General features: G+C 46.7%; 2 long non-coding RNA genes across 2 annotated transcripts; both read left to right on the top strand.

Moving 5' to 3' along the window:
* The first annotated feature begins 6,302 nt into the window (after nt 1–6,302).
* On the top strand, nt 6,303–8,153 carry LOC139829997 (uncharacterized). Its single transcript, XR_011743983.1, has 2 exons — nt 6,303–6,522; nt 7,732–8,153. It is a non-coding gene; the product is annotated as an uncharacterized lncRNA (long non-coding RNA).
* Nucleotides 8,154–10,420: 2,267 nt separating this feature from the next.
* On the top strand, nt 10,421–12,068 carry LOC127296861 (uncharacterized). The gene is made up of 2 exons (XR_011743982.1): nt 10,421–10,640; nt 11,849–12,068. It is a non-coding gene; the product is annotated as an uncharacterized lncRNA (long non-coding RNA).
* Nucleotides 12,069–13,795: the final 1,727 nt, after the last annotated feature.

The following is a 13,795-nucleotide window of genomic DNA, read 5'->3' as shown; positions in this document are numbered from 1 at the left end:
GTGGGGAGGGTGACACCCAATATATGTCCGTCTCTGATGGTATCCAACAAAAATGGGAAAATACCCCCGAGATCTCTCTACAGTACTGTATTTCCGATCCGATTTCTCTACTCCTCCACCTAACACGAGCGTAGAGTAGAGGATGGATGGTAACACGAGCGTAGAGTAGAGGATGGATGGGTTCGGGGTCGTGCGCTGCGTGCGTGCAGTGTCACGCCGCTTTCTTTCTCCTCTCGGCTTGCTTCCTCGCTCGTCCCTCTCCGTCTGTCTCCACCGTCCATCCGTCACTCACCACCGACGGGACTACGTTGGCGCACCGCAAATCTTTGCAAACTTTCATGCCAAATGTATTTTTACAGCTTTCCATTTGGAACCATGCCCTCCATTAATGCTTCCTCAAACTACTTGGAGGCGAAGCAAATTTTGGTACAGTACTCTAATCTTTCCTCTTTCCTTTCTTTTCCTTTTCCAACTACTAGATAATGGTGATCCCGTCACATGTATATGGGAAAAAATTGGCCTAGTGACACCGTTATTTCCAGTCCTTTGCCCAAGCACGCAACTAAGACATATCTTTGCCCAGTATCATTATACTTTCGTGGCACATTTGTCAAAACACAACGTGCTGCCTAATACGGAAAGTTTGGCATTCTGCTAAACTTAGTGGTCATTTGCAAAAACACACTATACATCTCATGTGTCCGGTTGGTTTGGCAAAAAGTTACCCATGCGGAGCCAAGGATAAGCCGCCATCCATAGCCATGGTAGGAACTTGCTCAAGTGCAAGGGTGTCGGTTTCTACAACCGAGAACGCTCGCTGGATGTACCACCGAGAACGCATGGTATCAGACTTTGCACTGGGCGGTGATGCACCTTGCCGCATCGGTCGATACTGGGGGGCCCAGCGATGCTTGACAGAGGCAACGTAGAGGTGAGAGGGGCGGACGAGGCAGGCTGCCCTGGTGGCAGAGATAGTCGGCCTTTTGGGCAATACTGTTAGAGATATATTTGACATACGTACGGTTTAGGTAGTCTAGGATAGAGATAGATCTTGTGTCTTGTCTTGCACTCCAAGATGATCCATGTACGCCTATATATACTCGCCCATGAGGCTTAATAGTACATCCAACATATTCCGCAAACCCCTCTATCCTTCTACATGGTATCAGAGCGGCACGCTCCTTGACCTAGCCGCCGCAAGGTTTCCGCGCCGCCCCCGGGGAGATCGATCTCCATGATCTACTCTAGGGGCCGCGCAACCCGTATGAGGGTTGTTTTGGTATATTCACAAAAGTATAATGGTATGTGGTGACCCGGCATACCACTGCATGGTGTAGTATGCAAGTCTGATATAACACCAATGAAACACAGTTCCACGGGTATTATATCGCTCAGAGTGGTACAACAGAAATATATGCGGGTCCAAGGTATGTCTATAGAATTACAACATTGACTCTGTTACATAAGATCATCACAGCCTCCTACTTTACAATGAGGTAAAACTGCAAATAAACTCCAGAAGAACGACTCGTAGTCTAATCCTATCACGAACTCTATTTGTAGAGTATTTAACTAGCTATAGTGGCTAAGAATAGATTCTAGCTAAGTAGGAGCTAGGTTTAGGAAGCTAGTTCCTTTCTATGGCTAAACTAGGTTTTCTCCATGTTGGATGTGGTATCTGACTCCTCTGACAGGGTCATGTCTCTTGAAGTAGTTGTTGACTCCTCGGCCTTCGAGTTGCACTGTAGATCCTCCTACGATGCCTCCATATCTAAGCAGGGGATTTAAGAGTGGGATGAGTACGAGCGTACTCAACAAGTTCATTATAGGAAAGAGGTGTTTAATGCACTAGCTACGACATTAGACCAGAAAGTCTAATACCAATGCAAGTTTTCATAACCATTTCTTCAAAAGGTTGCTTTTATTCAGAATAACTATGTCCGTCAGCCTTCACCGGTTTACTAGAACTTCATGGAGCTCCTTTCCGGCCGCGTTCGCAGTTCCATATCCCGGAACAGGGAGTGACAGGTCACGGTTCATTACACTCTGCAGAGGGTGTGTTGCTTTACCCATAAGAGATCTTAACCTTGGTGCCAACCGAGCCGCGTGCTCGTCCACACTTCCTTTGGTGTGAGGCCCGGTATAAGGTCATAGTCAATCATATTCCTCCGCTACCTCATACACCCACCCTTTGCTGCAAACTCCGACCATGAGTCCTCGCCGGTGCTCTTATACCAATTAAGGACGGCCCCGACCACGACAACAGTTCAGGTCTCTACCATGAACTCCTTCGCCGGCAGCTGCAACCCATCATAGACCGCAATAACCGTGGGGACTTCATCGGGACCCCCACCCTACCACTTGTCCTCTCTTGGATCAAGGGTACCACTTGTCCTCTCTTGGATCAAGGGTCTACGGTAAAGCGCATCCGTTGATGTACAAGAGGTGGAAATACAATTGACTATTCCGTCTCACTCCAGATCTTATGGTTAACACGGGTATTACGGCACAAGAATCACTGGACGACATTTGTTGTTTAATCCTAGATGGATATAAACCCTTGCAATGGAACCTCCACCATATCAACACAATCCATGGTTCCATTGCCCACCACATAGTCATATTCATAGTTATGAAAATAGTGGTTTTGGTTTTTATGCAATAGTGATAATCATAGTACTTTGCAAGTAATTTTGATAAAGATACTCAAATGACATGAGCAAGTGATGAACTTGCCTTTCTTGACTGCAAGATTATGCAGGCAAGGTCTTCGATACGCAATAACTCCAAATTCTGAAATAGCATCATCGTCCGGTAAGGACGATGTTTAAAATATTGGCAAGGATGCAATAATGCATAAGTATGAGATGCAATCGCTCTAAGCGTGACCTAACCCCGATGATTTAGGATTAGTTAGTTGAAATGATTTTCTTAGGGTGTGTTGCGCTTTTAGAGTGATTCACAAACAAGGTTCTTATTAAAGATTGGTTGCTTGATATAATAAACAGGTGCTGCAATATATCTTAACAATAATACTAATAGCACACAACAATAAAATTTGGTATAATCCTAACATGTAATGAGTAGTGGTTGGTTTTAGCACTATATGGCATGGTTAATGATTAATTATCATATACTTCAAAAGAAGAACTTTTGAAGAACATGTTCTTTAATAAATAATAAGTATGATAATTAGGGTTGTGGAGTTCTATGGTTTACTATGATTCTAATTGGTTTCTGGAGTAAGGATTAGATGGATCTCAATAAGGTGGTATTCATCAACAACTAGGGCTGATAAGGTTGAGTTAAGCCTAGGCATCTTAGGAAATTATATATACAAGGTTGCTATCAAGGTTGGTGCATTTTGTTGGTGATAGCTAGCTAGGGTTTATAGGTTCTTATAAGCAGGGTTGATGATGATTCTCTGTTTACTTCAAAAGAATAACTTTTGAAGAGCATACTTCTTAAATAATAAGAAGTATATCAATTAGGGTTGAGGTGGTCTAGGTTTTACTATTGGTTCTATTAAGTAAGGAATAATTGGCTCCTAAATAGGATGGTTGATAGGTATCCAACACTAGTAGGGTTTAGTGGAATATGGTTAGGTAATGCTCAAGATTTGGCATAGTTGCTATTAGGGTTCATCACAATGATGTGATACTAAATATGGATTGTTAAGGTTAATAATAATTGGGATGATAATAACTAGGGTTAGACTTGGTTGATCCTAATTTGATCATCTAGGCATGAACACATGTAATACCAATGTATTAGAGATGGGTCTCTATTATTTTATGAAGACTTGGCAATTGTTTAGTTGCTACTATGGAGCTATGAATGAAATTAAATTATCATGATCACATGTTCTAACCTAGGGTTTAGGTTTAGAAACAATTTAAGGTTCACATGAAATAGTGGACCTATGGTTCCTAAATGAATTAGGGTTTTTTTAGGGTTCCACATAAAATTATGAAAGTACTACTTTATGTATAAAGTAACTAGGGTTTCCTAATTATGATGCAACTCTTAAGGTAATAATCTAATTATGGAGTTGAAGTGGTTAATAACTTTGAATTGAAAATAATATTGGTCTATGGCATTTTATTATTTTTAAAGAAATAATGATTAAGATAATTATTAATCAGGGTTTAAATCCCTCTAAAAATGATTTAATAGTATAATAAATAAAGAAATGTAGTTTTAATGTTTTCTTTATTTACTTAATGGTTTTTTACTAAATTTAGAAGTTTTTATAATTATTGAATTTTATTTGAATTTAGAATTAGAAATAAAGACTTAAATGATAAGTATTCAATAATTTAATTTTTATTAAAAATAAAATTCCATATTATATTTTTATTGGATAGGTTTTATTTTTATAAGAATTTTGATATCTCATTTATATTTTTCTGAGTTATAATGATTTTTCTATATTTTTGCAAAGTTTCAGGCAATTTCTGGAATTTTGAATTTAAGTGCAATTACTAAAGTTACCCGGTGTAACGGCCCCGGGTAGTACCCCTATAGATTTTTGCTTGCTCTTTTCTGTTATGCATCGTCATGCATCATGCATCATCACATCCCTGTTTTCAACAAATAAAATTTATTTTATAAACCCTAATTATTTTATTTTTCTTCTCATATGGTTTATGTAATAACCTCCTCCCCTCTTTCTTTTAACAAAACCTAACCAACAAATCTATTTTATTTTGGGTATAAAATATTTTGGCAATGCCTACAAAGTTGTTTTCCTCTCTCTCTCTCTCCATCTTTGTATTCAAAATTCAATTTTTTGTATGAGCAGGTTTCACATAAAATTTCAAAACAGTTTTGAAATAGAAAATAAAAACCAAAACCTAGTCTACCCAGGCCGCAGCCCCCTGGCCCTTTTCTCTTCCCCACCCGGCGGCCTGCCTCTCTTCTTTTTCCCGCCCATCTCTTCCTCCCCGGCCCAGCCCACCTCCTGGCCCAAGTGCCCCTTCGCACCTCCCCCGTTGTCGTCTTCGCCTTTCCGGCTCACCGAGCACGCACATGGCATGGGTGGAGGCAGTGGTCCTCCTCCCCCAACCACCGCGGCCACCTTCCCTTTTCCCCTCTCTTAAAACCACCCCAGATGCACCAAACCCTAGCGCCTTCCCCACTCTTCCTCCCCTCGCGCCGCCACTCTTCTTCCCCTCTCCCTTTTCTTCTCTGTGAACAACGGAGACAACCACCGTGAGCTCCTTGCCATGGCGCCGTCGCAGGAGGCCACCCCGAGCCCATCCAAGACCACCGTTCGATGCGCACCGTCGTCCTCTACCACCTCCTGCAAGGAATCGTCTCGAGGCCCCTTCAATCGAGCGTAGTTCGCCGTTCCTTTCTCCGTCTCCGGCGCGGTTTTTCACCGATTCCGGCCAACCTCGGCCTCCTCCGGCAACACCGAGCACACCTACGCCTTCCTGGTAACCATGCGACCCTCCTGGACATCCTCTCCTCTCTCTTTGCTTCCGGGAACCCCCGTTTCACCATGTTGCCGGCCGTCTCCTCCGCAGATCGTCGCCGCCGGCGAAAGCTCCGGTGGCTCCCAGTGCCCGCTCCGCCACTTCTGGTTCGCCACGACGAGGCGCATCCCCGTCGCCCAGCCTCGCGTGCTGGAACCCAGGGAGGCGCCCGCGCGCAACGAACCTGAGTCGCAGTGATCACCACCGTCGCGCGCCATGGTCGCCACGTCGTCTCCACGTCGTCCGCCACGCGGCGTCCACGTCGACCCGCGGGCCCAGCCGTCGCCGCCCCGGGCTAACCACCCGCTCGGTGAGAATTCCCCACCAGTCCCAGATACGAAATCTTACATAAAACCCCCTGCCAGTTTTTCAGCCTCAACCCGCAGCCCCTGCCCCTGTCAGCTTCCACCATAACCCCCTGCAAATCTTGAAAAGTAACCCGGGGTCCTTCCCCCCTTTCGAAAATTATTTCTGGGCCCTTTTCAATCAAAATAAATCTGTTTAATTACTTTTTAAATAACAAATACCAATCTGCTAATAACTTTAAAATGGAAATTCAAAATGAAAAGTGTTGTATATCAATTTTGATCAGAAAAATGTGCTGGACATGAATATGCCATCCATGCTTGCTGTTGCATCCTGCATCATATAAATTCGCGATAGTTTGCATTATCACCTAATATGGAACATATGGAATATGTGGGATATTATATATATGTTGCCCCGGTTCCATTTAACTTTGCGTAGCTCACCATGCCTTGTGTTTCCATGCTAATCAACACTTAACACGCCTAAGGAAATGCAACTCGAACCTAATAATTTGTTTGTCCGGGTTTCGATCCCGCTTAATTTGGATAATTGCATTGCACCATCTTTGCCATGTCATGCATATCATCTTGATCATGCTGGATCTTCTTTATCCGTAGTAGTAAGATTGCATGCGTTGTTTGTTCCAGCATTTGCTTCTTCCCGGATAGGATCACGAAGTGTTGATGTGAGATACGATGAGTTCTCCGACAAGTTCTTCTGCAGCTTTTCACAGGCGAGCCCACCCCTTCACCTATTTTACTTTTACATGCTCTTTTGATCTATTGCTATCCTTGTGTTGCGATTCTGTTGTGTCACGTGTCCTATCCACCTGTTACCTATATGTCCGAGATACACCTCCTCGCCCTACCTATTGTTTGTTGTTTGCCAGCTTTGCGAGTCGTAGGCGAGTTTAGGGTCTTGTTGATATCTCGAGATGTTCGGGATATCTTGTTGGGAGGGTATCACATGCTATATCAGTTGTTGGAGATACACATGCTTTACTTTATTGTTAACAACTAAAATTGTAAGCAGAGGCATCTGTGAGCCCCTTTGCGAAAGCATCGGAACTTTGACTTGCTAATGTCCCCTAGGACCCGAGTTCTTGTTATCTGTTCCGAGATTGAGCGCTCTACCCGTACGTGGGGGAGTGGGACCCCCATCACCCACTACCTTTCCTCGAGTCTGTTTATTGGGAGCCACAACCTTGGTTTTATTTGCTCATATGCACGATGCACGATTTACTTCTGTTGCCTTCGGGTGTTTATATTATGTTCTGTACTCATATCGTGGAACGATTAGCGGCACGGAGTTGTTCACACTTAGCTTAGCCGTTGGCACAAACCTCTCGGGTCCGTATCGGAGTACGGCCGAACTTCGTCACGGGTAGCTTAGTGGGGTGGCTCCCTTAAACTTTCTCTTGCATTGGGAACGGTCTTGATGTGAGACTCCACCTGTAGTAAGTGGGTTCGAGCATGCGTATGGTTACATTTGGGCAACCCCTGCAGGGTGTACATCTTATCGATAAGCCGTGTCCGCGGTTATGGACGACTTGGAATTGTATAGCTTGATCATAGAACAACTTACACCTTTATGTTGTTGCTAATAATTTGCTAATAAAACTTTTTCAAAAGTGTGTGTGCCTTTGCCAGTACCTCTTTGCGAAGGGGGATCGCATCGGCTGTGTTATGTTTGCAGAGTATAGAACTGTTACCTTGTGCGCTCTCTTATCTTCTCTGAGTAGACGGATGTTGTAGCGTGTCTCTATTGGATAGTAGCTTTGCTGCCGCTAAACTCCACATATAGCCGGGTGAAGTTTATACCGCCCACCAGCGAGCATAGCTGGTCTTGTTTCGCAAGTACGTGCCAATGGTACTTACCCTCGCCTTCCTTTCTTTTTGTCTCCTCCCCCTTTTGTCGGCAACCGATGGCCCGACTTTGACAGGTACGAGATGACGACGTTAGCAAGGTTACCCTTCCGGCTTGGCCTGGGCAGGGTTATGGACGCCACTGGTTATCTTCAGGACTCTTAGTCCAATTTGTATCTTGTCCGTACTCGGATGTATTTGATCTTCTGTATGATTTGGATCCTTGTATTGTATATTTGTATCTTGACTCGTTGGAGTCGTTGTTGTAATATATGTTTCTTGTGGGCTCTATTGTAATCCTGTTGTAATGTTACCGCTCGTGTTAATTCCTCTGGCATCACGTGTGTGATTCGTCGCGCACGTCGTGTCGGAGGGCGTCTCTGAATCGATATCATGCGGATTTCGGCGGGTTCGCTGGGATCCTCATGGTACCGGTTCCGGGGCGTCACAAGTTGGTATCAGAGCTCAGGTTGACGGTACCCCACTAGTCCAGCCTGTAGGATAACCTTGCCAACGGACGTTGTTGTGTCTAGTGTCAAAACTATTTTCTGAAATTCGTTGGATAGATCTGACTAGTCTGCATTTCCTCCTTATCTATATTCTTTCTCCTCTTACCTTTCCGCGTTTTGAGTCTTCTCTCTTATCTAAGTTCTCTCAGTCTTAGGTTCTGACGCGGGTTGGACGATCTATGCCTTTATCCTATTAGGTCCGATCTTCGGAGGAACCCGACAGAAGCGCATCATCAACGACGGAACAACGGCTTCTTGTTAGTGGTGTCGCCGATCTACGTGGAGCAAGAACTCTTGTTAGTGGTGTCGAGAAGACCAACAGTTTGCCAGAAGAAGGTTCCACCTCAAGGTCGGGTGAAGATCAACGATGCCCCAGAAGATCTGATAGTTTACCTCTCTCCCCCCCGTACCGTGGCGTGGAACCTCGGGGCGAGGTTCCTTGTTAGTGGTGTCGATTGTAACGGCCCCGGGTAGTACCCCTATAGATTTTTGCTTGCTCTTTTCTGTTATGCATCGTCATGCATCATGCATCATCACATCCCTGTTTTCAACAAATAAAATTTATTTTATAAACCCTAATTATTTTATTTTTCTTCTCATATGGTTTATGTAATAACCTCCTCCCCTCTTTCTTTTAACAAAACCTAACCAACAAATCTATTTTATTTTGGGTATAAAATATTTTGGCAATGCCTACAAAGTTGTTTTCCTCTCTCTCTCTCTCCATCTTTGTATTCAAAATTCAATTTTTTGTATGAGCAGGTTTCACATAAAATTTCAAAACAGTTTTGAAATAGAAAATAAAAACCAAAACCTAGTCTACCCAGGCCGCAGCCCCCTGGCCCTTTTCTCTTCCCCACCCGGCGGCCTGCCTCTCTTCTTTTTTCCCCGGCCCATCTCTTCCTCCTGGCCCAGCCCACCTCCCCGGCCCGGCACTCCCTTCGCACCTCCCCGTTGTCGTCTTCGCCTTTCCAGCTCACCGAGCACGCACATGGCATGGGTGGAGGCGGTGGTCCTCCTCCCCCAACCACCGCGGCCACCTTCCCTTTTCCCCTCTCTTAAAACCACCCCGGATGCACCAAACCCTAGCGCCTTCCCCCACTCTTCCTCCCCTCGCGCCGCCACTCTTCTTCCCCTCTCCCTTTTCTTCTCTGTGAACACCGGAGACAACCACCGTGAGCTCCTTGCCATGGCGCCGTCGCAGAGGCCACCCCGAGCCCATCCAAGACCACCGTTCGATGCGCACCGTCGTCCTCTACCACCTCCTGCAAGGAATCGTCTCGAGGCCCCTTCAATCGAGCGTAGTTCGCCGTTCCCTTCTCCGTCTCCGGCGCGGTTTTCACCGATTCCGGCCAACCTCGGCCTCCTCCCGCAACACCGAGCACACCTACGCCTTCCCGGTAACCATGCGACCCTCCCGGACATCCTCTCCTCTCTCTTTGCTTCCGGAACCCCCGTTTCACCATGTTGCCGGCCGTCTCCTCCGCAGATCGTCGCCGCCGGCGAAGCTCCGGTGGCTCCCAGTGCCCGCTCCGCCACTTCCCGGTTCGCCACGACGAGGCGCATCCCCGACGCCCACCCTCGCTTCCCGGAACCCACCGAGGCGCCCGCGCGCAACGAACTGAGTCGCGAGAGTGATCACCACCGTCGCGCGCCATGGTCGCCACGTCGTCTCCACGTCGTCCGCCACGCGGCGTCCACGTCGACCCGCGGCCCAGCCGTCGCCGCCCGGGCTAACCACCCGCTCGGTGAGAATTCCCCACCAGTCCCGGATCTGAAATCTTACATAAAACCCCCGCCAGTTTTCAGCCTCAACCCGCAGCCCACCCCCTGTCGCTTCCACCATAACCCCCTGCAAATCTTGAAAAGTAACCCGGGGTCCTTCCCCCCTTTCGAAAATTATTTCTGGGCCCTTTTCAATCAAAATAAATCTGTTTAATTACTTTTTAAATAACAAATACCAATCTGCTAATAACTTTAAAATGGAAATTCAAAATGAAAAGTGTTGTATATCAATTTTGATCAGAAAAATGTGCTGGACATGAATATGCCATCCATGCTTGCTGTTGCATCCTGCATCATATAAATTCGCGATAGTTTGCATTATCACCTAATATGGAACATATGGAATATGTGGGATATTATATATATGTTGCCCCGGTTCCATTTAACTTTGCGTAGCTCACCATGCCTTGTGTTTCCATGCTAATCAACACTTAACCTGCCGGAAGGAAATGCAACTCGAACCTAATAATTTGTTTGTCCGGGTTTCGATCCCGCTTAATTTGGATAATTGCATTGCACCATCTTTGCCATGTCATGCATATCATCTTGATCATGCTGGATCTTCTTTATCCGTAGTAGTAAGATTGCATGCGTTGTTTGTTCCAGCATTTGCTTCTTCCCGGATAGGATCACGAAGTGTTGATGTGAGATACGATGAGTTCTCCGACAAGTTCTTCTGCAGCTTTTCACAGGCGAGCCCACCCCTTCACCTATTTTACTTTTACATGCTCTTTTGATCTATTGCTATCCTTGTGTTGCGATTCTGTTGTGTCACGTGTCCTATCCACCTGTTACCTATATGTCCGAGATACACCTCCTCGCCCTACCTATTGTTTGTTGTTTGCCAGCTTTGCGAGTCGTAGGCGAGTTTAGGGTCTTGTTGATATCTCGAGATGTTCGGGATATCTTGTTGGGAGGGTATCACATGCTATATCAGTTGTTGGAGATACACATGCTTTACTTTATTGTTAACAACTAAAATTGTAAGCAGAGGCATCTGTGAGCCCCTTTGCGAAAGCATCCAACTTTGACTTGCTAATGTCCCCTAGGACCCGAGGTCTTGTGCTCTGGTCCGAGATTGAGCGCTCTACCCGTACGTGGGGGAGTGGGACCCCCATCACCCACTACCTTTCCTCGAGTCTGTTTATTGGGAGCCACAACCTTGGTTTTATTTGCTCATATGCACGATGCACGATTTACTTCTGTTGCCTTCGGGTGTTTATATTATGTTCTGTACTCATATCGTGGAACGATTAGCGACAGCAGGTTGTTCACACTTAGCTTAGCCGTTGGCACAAACCTCTGGGTCCGTATCGGAGTACGGCCGAACTTCGTCACGGGTAGCTTAGTGGGGTGGCTCCCCTTAAACTTTCTCTTGCATTGGGAACGGTCTTGATGTGAGACTCCACCTGTAGTAAGTGGGTTCGAGCATGCGTATGGTTACATTTGGGCAACCCCTGCAGGGTGTACATCTTATCGATAAGCCGTGTCCGCGGTTATGGACGACTTGGAATTGTATAGCTTGATCATAGAACAACTTACACCTTTATGTTGTTGCTAATAATTTGCTAATAAAACTTTTTCAAAAGTGTGTGTGCCTTTACCAGTACCTCTTTGCGAAGGGGGATCGCATCGGCTGTGTTATGTTTGCAGAGTATAGAACTGTTACCTTGTGCGCTCTCTTATCTTCTCTGAGTAGACGGATGTTGTAGCGTGTCTCTATTGGATAGTAGCTTTGCTGCCGCTAAACTCCACATATAGCCGGGTGAAGTTTATACCGCCCACCAGCGAGCATAGCTGGTCTTGTTTCGCAAGTACGTGCCAATGGTACTTACCCTCGCCTTCCTTTCTTTTTGTCTCCTCCCCCTTTTGTCGGCAACCGATGGCCCGACTTTGACAGGTACGAGATGACGACGTTAGCAAGGTTACCCTTCCGGCTTGGCCTGGGCAGGGTTATGGACGCCACTGGTTATCTTCAGGACTCTTAGTCCAATTTGTATCTTGTCCGTACTCGGATGTATTTGATCTTCTGTATGATTTGGATCCTTGTATTGTATATTTGTATCTTGACTCGTTGGAGTCGTTGTTGTAATATATGTTTCTTGTGGGCTCTATTGTAATCCTGTTGTAATGTTACCGCTCGTGTTAATTCCTCTGGCATCACGTGTGTGATTCGTCGCGCACGTCGTGTCGGAGGGCGTCTCTGAATCGATATCATGCGGATTTCGGCGGGTTCGCTGGGATCCTCATGGTACCGGTTCCGGGGCGTCACACCGGTACAGGTCTAACCCTAGCAGCTGACCAGTTGGGTCGTGCCCACCTCAGCTGCCACATAGGCGGAGACTAGTCAAATTGACTCCGGAGTTGACCAGCCACGTTACCTCGCCGGAGAGAGCTCCGGCGATCGACGGCTACGTCGATACTGAGCTCCAGAGATGGTGAGAATGGTATCGTTCGAACAGTTACTCGACGCAGGGTCCTATGGTACCATCGCCACCGACTAGAGGTCACCGGAGTAGCTCCGGCGAGCTCTACTGCGGCGGCGCAATTCCGGCGAACTCGGGAAATATGCTACGGTGGACCAAATCATGCAAAGGAATAGTCCAGAGATGCGCAAACATACACTGGTGACGTTGGTGTGGTCGATGGCGTCAATCGTGGGCGGAAATGAGCTGAACCTCACCGATACCGGAGATGAGCTGCGGAAGGGAACCGCCGAATTCGCCTGACCCTGGGCTCCCCTAGACGCGATCTTCCTCCCAGATGGAATAGCAGACGAGGCGCACCTCCGGGTCCTAACCCTGGCCTCCGGGGTGGCTTGAATCGGCGGCTAGCCGGAGAACTTTCCGACAGCAGCCCCGGTGTGTGGAGACGATAGAGAGAGATGGAGGGTCTGATAGGGATGGCACCCGCAGGGTATGGGTACGGGTAGAGCCATCCCATACCCGTACCCGTCACATTTAATCTTACCCGTCACCCGTACCCATACCCATCAACGGGTACAAGTTTTTCCCATACCCGTCACCCGATAGGGTAAATGGGTACCCGCGGGTGAAAATACTCGCGCTTACAACACATCAAATTGATCAAAAAAATATGACAGGAGGTGAAGCGATCATAAATAGGGGTCTAATCCTCACTAACCTACCAACAATTGTGAGACCGGAAATCGTGAGGTTCAGTCTAGCAACATGAAGGCATGATTAGGAAAAAATTAAGTAGTTTAGAATATTACAATGACCCACTTGTTAATTTTAGATGGGTACATGTTTACACGGGTATGGGTTCTATGATCCCATACCCGTACCCACTCTACCCGATGGGTATAATATTTTCCCATTTACAAATCCATGGATAATATTTTGTCCCATACCCGTACTCCTATTGGGTTTTTACCCGGCGGGTACGCGGGTCATGGGTACCCATTGCCATCCGTAGGGTCTGAGAGAGATTATGGAGGGGCGATGAGCGTCTAGGGTTTCCTGGAAATGCCTGGGAAGGTTTTATGACTCGCGGAGAGGTCCCAAACGTCATTTCATCGCCGGCAACGGCTGAGATGCTGCGGCAATGTTGGTCTCAAGTTTGTACGGAATCGAGAGGAGTTTGGATAATACGGACGTGAGACGGCTACGACGAGGTTCTGAGATGGTCACTGACGTCCGGGGCTCGTCCTATCGACAGCGAGGAGGAGAAGGTGACCACGGCGTCGCGTTGTCCTCCATGCGCGAGGAAGAAGATGAGGTTGACCCTCTCCGTTGATTTTTTTTAGCGAAGAGGTAAGTTAGGTCGGTTAGTGGGTTTGTTCTGGGCCGGTGCTTGGGCCATCGCTGGGCTACTGTGGCTATGG

This window comes from Lolium perenne, chromosome 4, assembly GCF_019359855.2.
Source record: "Lolium perenne isolate Kyuss_39 chromosome 4, Kyuss_2.0, whole genome shotgun sequence".
NCBI lineage: Eukaryota > Viridiplantae > Streptophyta > Magnoliopsida > Poales > Poaceae > Lolium > Lolium perenne.
This window is presented reverse-complemented; position numbering and strand designations above follow the sequence as displayed.